The sequence below is a fragment of the Gopherus flavomarginatus genome, chromosome 5, assembly GCF_025201925.1.
Source record: "Gopherus flavomarginatus isolate rGopFla2 chromosome 5, rGopFla2.mat.asm, whole genome shotgun sequence".
NCBI classification, from domain to species: domain Eukaryota; kingdom Metazoa; phylum Chordata; order Testudines; family Testudinidae; genus Gopherus; species Gopherus flavomarginatus.
In genome coordinates, this window is record NC_066621.1 from 2617388 (window position 1) to 2633848 (window position 16461).

A 16461-nucleotide genomic window follows, 5' to 3' on the forward strand; every position below is an offset into this window, starting at 1 on the left:
ACAGCTTGAGTCACAGGGGCTATGTGTGCCAGGCAGGGGGGGCATGACTCTAGGGGAGGGGCTATGGGAATCCTGTCCCCATTCTGCCACATCCCCCAGGCCCCTTTTCTCCTGGCCTCTGCTCCATGATTCCACCCGACTGCTTCCCAGCTCTGGGATGGGCTACGTCCCAGGTCTGGACCGCGTGGCTCCCAGTTTCCCGACCTGGGCTCCGTGACCTTAGCATTCGGCCTCAGTTTGCACCTCCCTCAGAGCAGAGGTAGCTTGCAGGTGGGACCATGCTGCACCGGGATCGCCTGCCTCTCAGCCCCATCCTGGCCCAACGTTTGTGGCTCCCCGTTTCCCGATCTGGGCTCTGGGATGAATTTTTGCATCCCCTTCCACCACCATGACTGGCCTGGGGTTCAAGCTATGAGACGCCTGTGCTGGCCCTTGTGTCTCGTAAGTGTCGCCATGTCCTTGATCTGCCCCCGCTCTCTGATCTCTGCTCTGCCCCCTACCAGTGCCCTGGGCACTGCAGAAACTAGCTGATTTATGCTCCTCGTCTCCCAGTGCGAAGACACCGGGGGAGAGGGAGGGCCAGGGGGCAGCAGGATGGAGGGGGGCTGTGCCAGCTAGGACCATGTACCCTGAAGGGGCTTGCTCTGAAACTACTGGTTGTGTGGTGGGGTGGGAGGAGGCTGTGGAAAGATCCTCTTCCATCCGCCATGCGTCTCAACCGCACTCTCACCGGCTCTCCGGAGCTGCCCCATCTCTCAGGCTGTGCATTATGATCCCGGCCTTCATTCCTGGGGCAGGTCAGGAACTCATAGACTTTAAGGTCAGAAGGGACCATTATGATCACCTAGTCTGACCTCCTGCACAATGCAGGCCACACAATCTCATCCATCCACTCCTGTAGCAAACCCTTAGCCTACGTCTGAGTTATTGAAGTCCTCCAATTATAGTTTGAAGACCTCAAGCTGCAGAGAATCCTCCAGCAAGTGACCCATGCCCCATGCTGCAGAGGAAGGCGAAAAACCTCCAGGGCCTCTGCCAATCTGCCCTGGAGGAAAATTCCTTCCTGATCTCAAATATGGTGATCAGTTAAACCCTGAGCATGTGGGCAAGACTCACCAGCCAGACACCCAGGAAAGAATTCTCTGTAGTAACTCTGATCCCATCCCACCCCATCCAACATCCCATCACAGATCACTGGGCATACTTACCTGCTGATAATCAAATATCAATTGCCAAATGAATTGCCAAAATTAGGCTATCCCATCATACCATCCCCTCCATAAACTTATCAAGCTTAGTCTTAAAGCCAGATATGTCTTTTGCCCCCACTACTCCCCTTGGAAGGCTGTTCCAGAACTTCACTCCTCTAATGGTTAGAAACCTTCGTCTAATTTCAAGTCTAAACTTCCTAGTGTCCAGTTTATACCCATTTGTTCTTGTGTCTGCATTGGTACTAAGCTTAAATAATTGCTCTCCCTCCCTAATATTTATCCCTCTGATATATTTATAAAGAGCAATCATATCCCCCCTCAGCCTTCTTTTGGCTAGACTAAACAAGCCAAGCTCTTTGAATCTCCTTTCATAAGGTAGGTTTTCCATTCCTCAGATCATCCTAGTAGCCCGTCTCTGTACCTGTTCCAGCTTGAATTCATCCTTCTTAAACACAGGAGAGCAGAACTGCACACAGTATTCCAGATGTGGTCTCGCCAGTGCCTTGTATAACGGTACTAACACCTCCTTATCTTTGCTGGAAATACCTCGCCTGATGCATCCTAAAACTGCATTAGCTTTTTTAACGGCCATATCACATTGGCAGCTCATAGTCATCCTGTGATCAACCAATACTCCGAGGTCCTTCTCCTCCTCTGTTGCTTCCAACTGATGTGTTCCCAATTTATAACTAAAATTCTTGTTATTAATCCCTAAGTACATGACCTTGCACTTTTCACTATTAAATTTCATCCTATTACTATTACTCCAGCTTACAAGGTCATCCAGATCTTCCTGTATGATATTCTGGTCCTTAGCAATACCCCCCAGCTGTGTGTCATCCACAAACTTTATTAGCACATTCCCGCTTTTTGTGCCAAGGTCAGTAATAAAGAGATTAAATAAGATTGGTCCCAAAACCGATCCCTGAGGAACTCCACTAGTAACCTCCTTCCAGCCTGACAGTTCACCCTTCAGTATGACCCTTTGTAGTCTCCCCTTTAACCAGTTCCTTCTCCACCTTTCAATTTTCCTACTGATCCCCATCTTTTCCAATTAACTAATATTTCCCCATCTGGAACCGTATCAAATGCCTTATTGAAATCGAGGTAAACTCAGAGCCGCTGCCCACCCTCTGCTAACACTTTCCATGCACTGTCAGAACTGACCTGCATGATGCATTTAGCTCAGATGGGGGCAAATTTTTTGGTCTGAGGGCCACTTATGGAAATTGTATGGCGGGCCATGAATACTCATGAAATTCGGGGTTGGGGTGCGGGAGGGGATGAGGGCTCTGGCTTGGGGTGCAGGCTATGGGGTGGGGCTGGGGATGAGGGGGTTTGCGGTACAGGAGGGAGCTCTGGGCTGGGACTGAAGGGATCCGAGGGTGGGAGGGGGATCGGGGCTGGGGCAGGGGGTTGGGGCCTGGGAGGGGAGGGGTGCAGGCTCCTGGTGGCGCATACCTCAAGCAGCTGCCGGAAACAGCAGCATGACCCCTCTCCAGCTCCTATGTGGACACCCAGCAAGGTGGTGTACTGCTCTTTCTGCAGGTGCTGCACCTGCAGTTCCTGGAAGCAGTGACGTCTCCCCTCTGGCTCCTATGCAGAGGCATGGCGCCAGCCAAGCGGCTCTGCACACTTCCCCATCCACAGATACAGCCCCTGCAGCTCCCATTGGCTGGGAACTCTGGCCAATGAGAGGTTTGGGGGCCAGCGCTCGGGGTGTGCATTGTCACCTCGCTGCCCCTATGTGCCTCTAGCCCAGAGCTTCCCCTAGTGTTCCCAAACATATATTGCGGCCACTTATTTCTACTGTACATCTGGGCCCCTCCCACTGAGGTTAGAAAAATGACACGGTTTTCTGCTTAGAAATTTGCTTTCACAAATGTTTACTGAAGCAGGGAGACACACTTGCAAGAATCCAGAGAGCAGGAATCCTCCCAGAAGCAAATCATTTTGCAGTGGTGCTGCAAAGCTTCATGGCAATTTTCCAGGCTGGATAAATTTAAACTGCAGTCAGTAGGGTTCAGAGTTAACCACTTCCCCTTCATCAGTGAGGTGCACCACGTAGCTATTGATCTAGGCTCTCAAAAGATGCATATAGGGGTGAGACAGGAAGAAGGTTCAATCCCCGAATTAGTGAGAATTTGCCCTTCCCAATGTGACCCCAATGCAGTGCCATCTCCCTGAATCAGCTGACAGCCGGAATCTATAGCCCCATGGCATGTTCTGCTGTGTATTAACTCTGAAGCTTACTGATGGTGAGTGATATGTCATCATCTTTGTTGACCATCTGAGGAGAGAACATTCAGCTGGATGGTGGGTGGGGCCTGTTTATTCATAATGATATAACTAACTCCAAAGCAGGTGGGTAATTGTGGAAAGCAACAGAAACAACACTTAGGGAACAGCCTAATGAATCCTCTCCCTGGGATGCCAGCCCATCCGCTGAGTGTTTGGAACCATGCCCACCCTGGAGTATCTTAGGGTTTCTACAGAGGGTTAATCACTGAAGCCACAACAGGACAGGGCTGAGCTGTGCACCTTTCCCCTTCTTGAAGAAACAATTGGTTTTCAAGTGGATACATTAGACAGATAAATACAGTTGGTGGATGAATACATGGGGCCCTGGATTGGTTGACCTGCCTGCACATATTGGTTGACTGGGTGGGTGGGTGTACTTAGGACATTCATTGGTTGGTTTGTTGCATTGGCTACACAGATTGGTTGGATGTACTTAGGACATTCATTGGTTGGTTTGTGGCACTGTCTACACTGGTTGGTTGGTTGGTTCGATGTACTTTAGACCTTGGTTGGTTGGTTAGTTACACTGGATGCACAAGATCAGTAGATCTCAACCCGCAGCCCGTGGGCTGCTTGTGCCCAAATCAGCACACACCTGCAGCCCGTGTCCAGGGCCACCAGAGGATTTAGGGAGCCTAGGGCAAAGCAATTTCGGGGGCCCCTTCCATAAAAAAAATTGCAATACTATATTCTTGTGGGGGCCCCTGCGTGGCCCGGTGCAAATTGCCCCACTTGCTCCCCCTCAAGAGGCAGCCCTGGGAACAATAAACCACCTGCATCTCGGCACAAACCCAGTTTTGAGATAACTTCTTTACAAGGTATCACTGGTTCTCAACATCAGCTAGTGCTAAAAGGCGCTAAAGCTCATTAAAAGGGTTGGACAAATATTTTCTGTCAAAACTTTTTCTGAATCGAAAACTAGGGGTTTTTAAAAAGCAGAAAAAAAATCACAGACAATGTCTGCTTTCCTTCAAAATTTGTTGTGGTTTTTTTAATTGAAAAGCTGAAATTAGTCTGCCAAAACCTGAATATGGTTTGGGGTTTCAGAATTGTGTGGCCAAACATTTGCTGCTTGCTGTGTTTGATTGTCTAAAGAAACAATAAAAAAAATTCTGCTTAAAAAAAATCCAAAACTTTTGAACCACCTCAGCTTGTGATCAAACACCTGAGCCCATCCAGTCAGAGGTTTTTCCAGGTTTCTGATACTCTGCTGGCTTCCTTGACTCATATCTGTCTCCATAACTTGGGGTTCATTTAGGTTAGAACATAAGAACAGCCATACTGGGTCAAACCAAAGGTCCATCCAGCCCAGTATCCTGTCTACCAACAATGGCCAATGCCAAGTGCCCCAGAGGGAGTGAATCTAACAGGCAATGATCAAGTGATCTCTCTCCTGCCATCCAGCGCCACCCTCTGACAAACAGAGGCTAGGGACACCATTCCTTACCCAGCCTGGCTAATAGCCATTAATGGACTTAACCTCCATGCATTTAGCTGTTTCCTAGAGACTGGCTCTACGGGGTCCCTCACAAACTGGAGACGGTTACTGTGGGTTTGTCTTTAGTATATATAGACTATGTCCATACTCCAGGAACTGAGCATTTGAGCTTGTTCCAGAATCTGGGATGAGCCTATGTTGTGAAAACTGAAATGCACAAAATAACACATGAATGTGAATGGACACAGGGGGCTACAATTAAATTACCCCAGGGGTTCTTACACTGGGGGTCGGGACCCCTCAGGGGGTCACGAGGTTATTACAGGGGGTCGCGAGCTGTCAGCCTCCACCTCAAACCCCGCTTTGCCTCCAGCCTTTATAATAATGTTAAATATATAAAAAAGTGTTTTTAATTTATAAGGGGGGGGTCACACTGAGGGGTTTGCTATGTGAAAGGGGTCACCAGTATAAAAGTTTGAGAACCACTGAATTAACCCCCCTGGAGCTTCAGGGAATGCAGGGGAGGGGGGTCTCCCTTGGTAGGATTGAGAAGCAGGTAGGTGGTGTAGGATATTGCTCTTCTCATCTGATCCCTCCCCCTGTAGCTAATTTTAAATGCAGCTACTCTCCCCTGACATGAATCTCCCTACGGCACTGAAATGAAATACAGACTATAATTTGGCATTTGAGAAGTGAAAGGGATGGGAGCCCTAATGGAAAAGCTAACAGCTTGGCTCTTCTGCAAGCCTCAAACTGCTGCATGAGCTTTAGGGTAGGGAAGGCTGTGCCTCCCAAACAGCCTGGCCCTGCCCCCATCTGACCCCCACCACTTCCTGCCCCCCGACTGCCCGCCCCCTCCTCAGAATCCCCAACCCATCCTACTCCTTGTCCCCTCACCGTCCCCCAGAGACCCCACCCCAACAACCACCCCAGGACCCTGATCCTGTCCCCTGACTGCCCTGACTCCTATCAACCCCCCCGCTAAGTCCTGACAGACCCCCAGAACGCCCATGAACCAACCCCCCCATTCCCTGACCGCCCTCCCGCAACCTCTGCCCCTTCCCTGTGCCCTGACTGTCCCTGGGACTTCCTGCCCCTTAGCCAATCCTCCAGGCCCTAGCCCTTCACCCCCAGCCCCCCCCTCACCCGGAGCCTCAGCCCATCCAGCAGCTTCCCTCGACACCTGCAACATGGCTCCGGCAGGGCCTCTGAGCTCCACCCTGCTCAGAGCCGTGTGGTCAGGGGGCAGGGCTGCGAGCTCCAGGCCGAGCGGAAGGAGCTGAGCTCAGCCCGGACCTCGCAGCCCCGCCTCGTGACCATGCGGCTCTGAGCGGGGCAGAGCCCAGGGGCCCCGCCAGAGCCACGCTGCAGCTTTCCAGAGATGCTCCTGGAATCACTGAGGCTCTGGAAGAGGGGCGGAGATGGGGTCGGGTCGGGCTGGGGCCGGGGAGGGAGCTTCAGCCATTCTTGTGGGGGCCCCTGCGGAGCCTGGAGCCTGGGGCAAATTGCCCCACTTGCCCCCCTGCCCATATCACATCCCGAGGGCCAAACAGATAGTATATCTATAGTGTGAATGTGGCCCACATAACACATAGAGAGCTGCATACGCAGCCCACATGGTAAATAGGTTGAGAATAGGTACGCACTAGATACATACTCTAGTTAGCTGGCTGCACGGATGCATTGGATACATCGGTTGGCAGGTAGGCAGGATATGCCAAATATAGTTGTTAGTTGGCTGGTTACATTGGACACACTAAATACATTTGTTGAATGGCTGGCGGGATATATTGACGATAATAAACACGTTCATTGGTTGGTTGGCTGGCTTCTTACACTGCAGGCTCTAGATACATTCATTGGTTGTTTGGACGCACTGGATACATTCATTGGTTGGCTAGTTGCATACACTGGATGCACTAGATCAGGGGTTCTCAAACTATTGTACCAGTGACCCCTTTCACATAGCAAGTGTCTGAGTGCAACCCCCCCCTTATAAATTAAAAACACTTTGTAATTTATTTAACACCATTATAAATGCTGGAGGCAAAGTGGGGTTTGGGGCGGAGGCTGGCAACTCTCGACCCCCCCCAAGTAATAACCTCGCGACCCCATGAGGGGTCCCAACCCCCAGTTTAACAACCCTTGCAGTAGATAAATGAATTGGATGGTTGGATGGATTGATAAATTGGATACACCTAAATCCAGTTGGTGATTTCTTGATTTTATATGTTGGATAAACTAAATGCAACAATTTGTTGGTTGGCTCGCTGGGAGTTGGCTGGATGCGGGAGAGGCAGATAGGTTGGATGCAGCAGGCACATACTCTGGTTGGTTGATTAGATGGATACAGCGGATGGCAGGAATCATTGGACAGACTGGTCTGATGGATTTGAAATGGACGGTACGTGATGGAATGTTTTCCCAGAGCGAGGATGACAGGCCCACAGGAGCAGACAGTCTCTTATGAGCATAGGAGACACTGATTGCCGAGCAGGAGTGACAGCATTGAGCTCAGTAGCGTCAGCAGAGTGGGAGCTAGAAGATGCTATTGACCAATGCACACCCATAATCCTCTCAGATCCCCAACCAAAGGGGCTCACCAGAAGGCCTCCACCTCCTTCCCCTTGGTTGTGCTCTGTTGGGGTGGCTGGGAGACATAGTCAAAGCAGCTCCGGCCCCCGAGGTGGGGCCCGCAGCGCAGGCTGTACTGGAACCAGATGTGGCCATGGTTCAGGTAGCAATCCTTGTGGTGGGGCCCCCCAGCCTCCAATGGGATGTCGCAGCTTCCCAGCAGGTCATCGTCCCACTTGTCCTCATCCCAGACCTGGACATGGATCTTGCTGGCGCTGGTGAGGTGAATGGTACCAAAGTCCAAGGGAACGTACCAGACAGGGACTGTTGTTGTTCCAGATGGTGCTGGTCCGGATCTCCCTGCTCTCAAAGAAGACCTTGACGAAGGCATCCGTAGCAGTAGATTGGTCCCCCCACAGGGCACTGGCCTTCTTCACTGTCACCATCAGCTTCCCCAGGCCGCGCTCCCGCGAGCAGCACATGGTGTTGGTCATGGCATCCCCAGGGCAGACGCAGGAGCAGGGGTCGTGGGCGCTGCATTGAGTCCCCGGGGGGCAGATTCGGGTGCAATTCCTCACCAGGGCCCTCTCACGGATGTACTCACTGACTGCCTGCCTCAGCGCCTCCCGCTTTGGGTCATCCTGCTCCACCAGGATGTGGATGGGGTGCAGTGAATAGGACACCAGGCCGGGGCTGGCTTTGAGGCTCTCTATCCAGTCTGAGAAGACCTTGGCATCACTGCCAGAGAACAGCACATCAGTCGTGATCTCCCCTCCCTCCACCTCCACGTGGCGCTCCTGATACGTCTCATGGAAGCTCCCCTGGACCTTCCCTTTCTTCTTCTCCTCCTCGCACTTGCTGTTCCCACCCTTGACAGAGCCCACTCCGATACTCACAGCTGCCTCCACGCTCAAGCAGTCCTTGATCTCGTCGTCACTCAAGCTGCTCATTGCTGCTTCGCAAACCCTCACTGCCGTCACATCCTGTGCCCGGCCCCCCAGCTGCAGTTGGGACACATAGTGGGTGCCATAGTTGCTGATTAGCTGCTGGTACTCCACCTTCGATTTGCTGTCATACTGGTCCGGGAGGTTCTCCAGCGCCAGAGTGAAATGGCTGGTGAGCGGGGGGCGTCTCGCTGACCCGGAACCTGGTCAGGGACACAAGGTGAAGAGCGTGTTCAGCCCAATGAGTCAGCTGAGATCATTAGCTGTGCATGCTAAGGCCCCAGACAACTCAGAAGAACCGGTCTAAACAGGTGGCTCCTACGCAATGTAACCAACCAGTTTGCTGAACCTCATGACCTTGCTGGGGATACTGCCAGCTGCTCGATAGTTCTGACAGATGTCCCCCGCTCTGGCCACGGCAGGTCACCGGGCTGTCCTGAGACACGAGAAGAAAATCCCCCATAGCTGTCCAGTCCCAGGTTGCAGCTAGTGCCCCCTAGAGGCAAAAGGCTCCAAGTCCCATTCTCTGTTACTTTCCTAGCCATCCACTCCCTCACCCTGGGGCTGGATTGAATCTGGCATTTCCTAGACAGGAAGGGCTCTGTGTCCCATTCCCCGCCCCCCTGATCCAGCCAGTACCCCCGTTCTGGGCCTGGATCAGAGCTGGTGCCCCCTAGAGGGGAAGGGCCCTGTATCTCTGTGTGGTGTTGCTGTGATCCCAACTCCAGTGAGCCCTCCTGACCCAGGCTGGCTCTCACCTGTAATAGCCGCAGGACACCTCATGGCTTACGAAGCTGTATTTGTCCATCCGCATGTGGTCTACCACGAAACTGGCCAGTTTGGATTGCGATCCGGCCAGCACCACCTGGACATTAACCTTGGGCTTCACAGGCACGTCCAGCCCCACCTTCCAGTCGTTCTGCACCGGGGATGCCGCAGACTCCATCATGCCCATCGCCGACTGCTGCACTGAGCTGCTCAGCTTCCGGTGGCACGAGACGCGGACCTGCCAGTCCACCGTAGCCAGCGGCAGCCTCTGCCACTGCCCTCCCTGCAGTCGGTTCTGGCACAGGGTGCAGGTGCCATCTTCGTGCTGCCAGAGGCTGCTGTCCACCAGATAAGCCCCCTTCCTGGCCATTGTGGTCACATCGATGCCCTCCCCAGCCAGGCTGTGCCCGGGCACGAATGCCATGTGCTTCTCGCATTCATTGGCCGTGCCTGTGTGACAATGGGAGGAGGCTCTGGGTAAGATGAAGAGGAGGAGGGGGATGAAGGCACCAAATCTGGGCATGGCTGACGTGATAGGTTCCTCCACCCTGGAGGGACTGTCGGCCGCTGAACCCTCCTAGAGGGAGGCAGAAAGATCCAGAATTAGTGACAATCCAGTAGCAGGCAGTTCCATAGGTTATCCATCTATCACCCAGAACATCAGCCATGTTCTATAGGACACCTAAGAAAACTCTAGTCTCTAGGAACTCTGGAGGCATTACACAAATAACCTGGTGCCTCATTTGCATTTTTGATGAATATTAGGTAATCTGTAGTCAATTTCCTCCAGTCCCTATTTCCCAGATGTTGTAATACCAGCATTAACTACAAGGAGGAGATATAGATTCACATGCCGACTCTACAGCGCGCAATATAATAATGAGTCATTGCAGTTCTTTAATGGAGCCACTAGAGGGCGGCATTATGTGGACAGAGTCCGTGGCTTGCAATTAGTGGGCTGATGCAGTAGCTGGGTGTGGCCACTGGGGGGGGGCAGTGCGAAGCCACACACAAGCTGTGGCTTGCGAGTGGCGGCTTTCATAGCCAGCGAGAGCAGCGGGAGCTTGGGCCACGCTCGGCATGACTGGACCCGTTGAGGAAACTGCCGGGGCCCCCTTGTGGCCACGCCGAGTGGTGGGTTTGGTCATGTTTATCCACTGACGGAGGGTCATTTTCTGGGGTTTCTCATGGTCAGCATCAGCCCCAGTGTCTTTACACTGCGGCCATTGGACAAAGACAGAAGAAAATGCTACCACCCCAGAACAGATCCTGGGCCCATCTAGCCTGGTATCCTGCCCCCTCCCTGCCAGCCCAGAGCAGACCCATGGGTATTCTGTCCCCTTCCTTCCTCACCAGATGCTTTGACCACCTCACTTTTCTCTTTGCGTCCCTCCCCGTATTAACCACAAGGGATGCTATGTTTAAATATAGATTTGAATTGTGTTCCATTTGGGTTGGAGCTGTAGAGCAATGCTGGCTGGAAAGAGTGACAGCTCTGCGTCCTGTGACAGTAGCGGGCTCAGACTTAGGGGGGACAGTAAATGTTTGAACTCATCCCAGGAGAACTGCAGGGATGCCCAGAGGGCTGGAGGGGGGGGAAGTGGAGCAATTTGCCCCAGGCCCCCATGAGAATATCATATTCTATAGTATTGCAACTTTTTTTAAGGGAAAGGGCCCCCGAAATTGCTTTGCTCCAGGCCCCTGAATCCTCTGGGTGGCCCCGGAGAACCGGGCAGGAAAAACGCACTTGAATATTTGAATATTGACTGCTTGGTTCTACCCAGCCTGCAGCCCTCTGCAAGCCCTTCTCTGGGGTTCCCTCCTGTCATAAACAGATAAGTAAGAGTTAATAGAACAGAAGTGCTTCATATCTCTTTGCCTGGAAAGGGTTAACAAGATCAGTGAGCCTGGCTGTCGACTGACCAGAGGACCAATCAGAGGACAGGAGACTTTCAAATCTTGAGGGAGGGAAGTTTGTGTGTGTGCTTTTAGTTTGTGTGTTTGCTGTTAGTTTTTGGTTGTTGTTCACTCTGGGGGCTCAGAGGGACCAGATGTGCAACCAGGTTTCTCTCCAATCTCTCTGATACAGGCTCTTATAAGTTCAGACTAGTGAGTACTAGGTAGATAAAGCGAGTTAGGCTTATGGTTGTTTTCTTTATTTGCAAATGTGTATTTGACTGGAAGGAGTTCAAATTGGTATTTTGCTGAAAAGATTTTAATTTGTACTTGTATACTTAGGCTGGGAGGATGTTCCCAGTGTCTATAGCTGAAAGACCTTGTACCTGTTCCATTTTTTTTTAAATTTACAAAGATAATTTTACTGTTTTTTTCTTTCTTTAATTAAAAGCTTTTCTTGTTTAAGAACCTGATTGTTTTTTTATTCTGGTGAGACCCCAGGGGACTGGGTCTGGATTCACCAGGGAATTGGTGGGGAGAAAGGAGGGAAGAGGGAGAGAGAGGCTGATTTCTCTCTGTGCCAGGATTACTTTCTCTCAGGAAGAGTCTGGGAGGGGGAAAGAGAAGGAGGGAGGAAGGTGAATTGTCCTCTCTGTTTTGTGATTCAAGGAGTTTGGATCACAGTGATCTTCCAGGGTAACCCAGGGAGGGGAAGCCTGGGAGAGGCAACGGTGAGGGAAAGAGTTTCCTTTCCGTGTGTTAAGATCCAGAGGGGTCTGGGTCTTGGGGGTCCCCGGGCAAGGTTTTATGGAGATCAGAGTGTACCAGGCACTGGAATTCCTGGTTGGTGGCAGCGCTACAGGTTCTAAGCTGGTAATTGAGCTTAGAGGAATTCATGCTGGTACCCCATCTTTTGGACACTAAGGTTTAGAGTGGGGAATTGTACCATGACACCTCCCCTCTCCTCTCAGTCCCAACCTGCTGCCCCACTGCTTTGATGCCAATCGAAAATCAAACAGCCTGAAATTGCAAGATGCTCCTGATATGAAAATTATCACCTACATCAATTAAATTATCAAACGCTGAGTGGCAGGGTGGGCCACAGCAGTGGTTTTCAAACTTATTTTCTGGCAACCCAGTTGACGAAAATTGTTGATGCCCCATTACCCAACGGGGCTGGGAATGAGGGGTTTGGGGTGTGGGAGGGGCTCATGGCTAGGGCAGAGGGTTGGGGTGCGAGGGTGAGGGCTGTGGGGTGGAGCCGGGAATGAGGGCATCAGGGTGTGGTAGGGGGATCTGGGCTGGGGCAGGAGATTAGGGTGAGGGAGGGGGTTAGGGCTCTGGGCTAGGGGTGCAGGCTTTGGGGTGGGGCCAGGGATGAGGGTTTTGGAGTGCAGGAAGGGGCTTTGGGTTTGGGGGGGCTCATGGCTGGGGCAGGGGATTGAGGCATGCAGTTGGGTGTGAACTTACCTTGGGCGGATCCCTGTCAGCATCGCAGTAGGGGGGCTAAGGCAGGCTTCCTGCCTGTTCTGGCATCGTGGCACATGCTGCACCCTAGAAGTGGCCAGCAGCATGTCTGGCTCCTAAGCGGAGGTGCGCAAGTAGCTCTGTGTGGCTCTTGCCCGCAGGCACCGCTCCCGCCCTAGCTCCCATTGGCTGGGAGCTGTCCAATTGGAGTGCGGAGCTGGTGGTCGGCGCAGTGGCAGGGCACGGAGCCCTGTGGTCCCCCCGCCTAGGAGCTGGACCTGCTGCTGGCTGCTTCTGGGGAGCAGCGCGGTGTCAGAACAGGTAGGGACTAGCCTGCCTTAGCTGGGTAGCACCACCAGTGGGACTTTTAACAGCGCGGTCGTCGGTCCTGACCACAGCTGCCGTGACCCAGTGCCTTCCATTCCGCGACCCAGGACTAGGTCGTGACCTGCAGTTTTATAACCACGGCTCTAGTGAGTTGAGAGTCAGGACTCCTGGGCTCTCTTGTCACACTGGGAGGGGAGTGGGATCAAGTGGGTTAGAGTAGGAGGGCCTCAGGACCATGCTGTTGGTTGAGGTCTGTGCAGCACCCGGTGTGATGGGATCCCTGATCTCAGTCAGGGACTGTGCAGCACCCAGTTCAATGGGGTCCCCCATCTCGGCAGAGGTCTGAGCAGACCCATACATCACTCACCTGCCACAGGAGACGAGCTGAGGAATATTTCTGCCCTAGGGTGTGCCGGCGTCCCGGGCTGGGCTGTGTCTCTGCTGGGAAAGATGCGCTCTGAAGGTGACCAAGGTCTCCTGTGTTCTGAGTGTCTCACCCGTCATCACGCTCCCCCCAGCGTTGAGCTCCAGCACCCGTTCACGCCCCCAGCCACAGCTAGCTGGGTAGGAAGCTGTGGCCGGCAATTGTTCCACCGCTGAGCTGGATCAAACTCGCCTCCCGTGGGTCTTGAAACCAGCGTATGATGAGCTAGAGAGTCTGAAAAGGAAACCACAGTGAGACAAACTCTGCACCGAGTCATTGGGGCCAGCACTGCCTCCTGGGGAGAGCGTCCCACTCCTGAGCCCCCCACCCTGCAGCACAGCGCCCCTAGCGCCACACTGGGGTATTGGGGTCAGCACTGCCTTTCGGGGAGAGTGTCCCTCATTGAGCCCTCACCCTGCAGCAGAGAAGCCCCTAATGCCACACTGCATCAACGCCCCCTGTTGTGACCCCCACCCTGAAGCACAGTGCCCCCTAAGGCTGCACTGGGGCCAGCACTGCCTGCCTGGGGAGCACATCGCCTGCCGAGCCCCCTACACTGCCACACAGCACCCCTTAGTGCCGCCCTGGGGCAGGCACCTAACGTTTCAGGGACCCCACCGTAAATAAAGTGCAACCCCACCAACCCCAGTGGAATCCTGTCCAGATTCTGATCCTTGGGTAAATCCCGAGGAAGCCCAATGTGCAGGCCCTGCAGGACAGGCCGTGCCAGGGGTGGGGAAATTGGACACTGGGTGGTGGTGGGGGGAACGAAGACCCTATGCTGCTGTCAAACACATTTGATGTTTGCTTCTCTCTCTCTGTTCTCCTGTGTTCTCAGGGTCCCACAGACCCCATAGTTACTCATGTGCTTCCCTCATCAGGGGATTCTACTCAATCCTTCACCTCACTGCTGGTAGGACCCCTATCCCCCTGCATCCCCAGTATCTTTCCAGGAGTCACCCGCACTCCCTGCACCCATTCTTATTCTGCCAGAGGTCCCCCTCCCTCCATCTCAGGCTGCCCCCTCCTTTTCTGTCTCCTGCTCCCCCATGGAGATACAAACTGGGGGTGGGGTTTGACACTGTATCTCAAAAATAACATCCAGCAACCCCCATATTCAGCACTCTGATAGGACAATGAAATGTTTTGTATGATGCAGACCATGTGAGATATCATTTCAGAAGTCTTGATTTGTTGAACATTAATAAGCTGTTGAATGGTGAGTGCTGTCATTGCAGGTGAAGTTATTGAGTATTGCAATATGTTTGCTTCTGAAATATGTGGTAAGTGAGAAATGCCCAGAGCCAGTGTTTCAGTGACAACAAAGGTGCAACAAACAAGACACATTTACATCAGGATGGGCTGGACACGTGTTTGATGGCCCATCAAGAAGAATTCAGACTCCCAGTGACATCACCTCTTGGCCTCTCTCCTCTCGCATCTCGACATCGTTGGGAAGACAAAGACTTTGAACTGGGGAGCTTGGTCCCAGGCTGAGAAGGGAATCCAGCCTGTGTATAGAGAACTGTGTCAACAGCCTGGAACATCCAGAGGGATGAGAAAAATTCTTGGATTCAAATCTTCTAAGTTTAACAGACGGAGCAATTTAGACTGCGATTCTATTTTTATTTCTTGCGTAACCAACTTTGACCTCTGTGTCTAACACTTCTAATCACCTAAAATCTCTTTCTATAGTTAATAAACTGACTTTAATTTTTTATCCTTACCAGGGAGTTTGCGCAGAGGGCTTGGGGAATTGGATCAGGCTACAAAGGCTGATGCATGTCCACTTTTTTTTTGACAAGTTTGCACCGTTCAAGAGAAGGTCTTGAGCCACGTAAAAGGGTACATTTCTGGTGTACAAGGCTAGGGAGATTTGCTGCTGTCTTTGTGTATAATTAGACCATTCATGCTTTTTAACTGGGTGTCTTCCTGCCTGTTGTTGGCAGAGTGACCTCAGTGCCTGGAAGGGTTGGTTGCTTGTCACTGGCAGAGCACCGTAAGAGATAGCCCAGGTTGGAGAGCTAAGGGGGCACAGTAGTGCCCCAGTTTGAGTTTCTACTCTGGGGATCCATCCACAGGCGGCATATCAGAGGCACGGGGAATAAACTGGGGAGGGGCCAGGAGAATTAAGAGTCATACCATCTTAGAGGCAGGGCCCAGGAACAGAGAACACCTTGCCCTCTCGGTGGGGGCGGGTGGGGGGCAGCTCTGGAAGCAGAGTCCCACCCTGCCTGGGAGCACAGAGCCCCCCTACCAGGACTGGAGTGGGGGGGGCAGGGATGAGACAGCCACGCCCTTCAAGTGAAGGGGAGGGGCTTGGAAGTGCAGAGATATGCCCCCAGGCATTGAGGAGCCTCTGGGAAAAGCCCCAGAAGGGTCGAGCAGCACCAGGGCATGAGAATCATGCTCCCATGAGAGTATCACACAGCCACACTTCTTCACAAAAGGGATGGGGCTTGGGACCACACAAAGCCACATCTCATGGGGTTCAGGAAGGGGTGGGGTTTAGGCAGGCAGCTGAGGGTGGGTATGTGTAAGTATGAGTCTGCCCATTTCAGGGAAAGAGGCCACCGCAGGTCCGGCTCCCAGCACAGGACTCCTGGGTTCTGGCCCCTGCTTTGAGAGGGGAGTGGAGTCTAGTGAGCTCGAGTAGGGAGCCTGGGAGCCAGGGCTCCTGGGTTCTCTTCAGTCTCTGGGAAGGAAGAAATCACACAAGCCCCCCCGGTTACAAAAAGAGGTGTTTATTTCATATTCTTTTGACAGCATCAGCGCGAAGACGGTTTGCAAAGAAGCTTTGGACGGGGGTTATCATGAGCTTCCCTTAACGGTTAAGTTCAAAACCCTCAGTCCGAGAATCCCTTCCAGCCCCCTTGTACCCCAATGCCACTGCGCAGCAGGGAATCAATGAATTGCTCTCATGGACTGCTCCAATTCCCTCCAGCAGGGGGCAGCGCCACCCCCCCACTCATTTATACGCATGAGGACAGTGTATCACCAGTGAGCCATGCCCAATGAGGCGGGGCCTGGGAGTAGAGAGCCACGCCCCCTGGGGAGGGAGGGGCCAGTACAGCCACACCCCCTGGGAAAGGTGGGGCACTGAACTATGTG

At 52.8% G+C, this 16461-nt stretch overlaps 1 pseudogene; it reads right to left on the minus strand.

Moving 5' to 3' along the window:
- Window positions 1-7549: 7549 nt before the first annotated feature.
- LOC127052822 (perforin-1-like) lies at window positions 7550-9807 on the minus strand (annotated as a pseudogene).
- Window positions 9808-16461: the final 6654 nt, after the last annotated feature.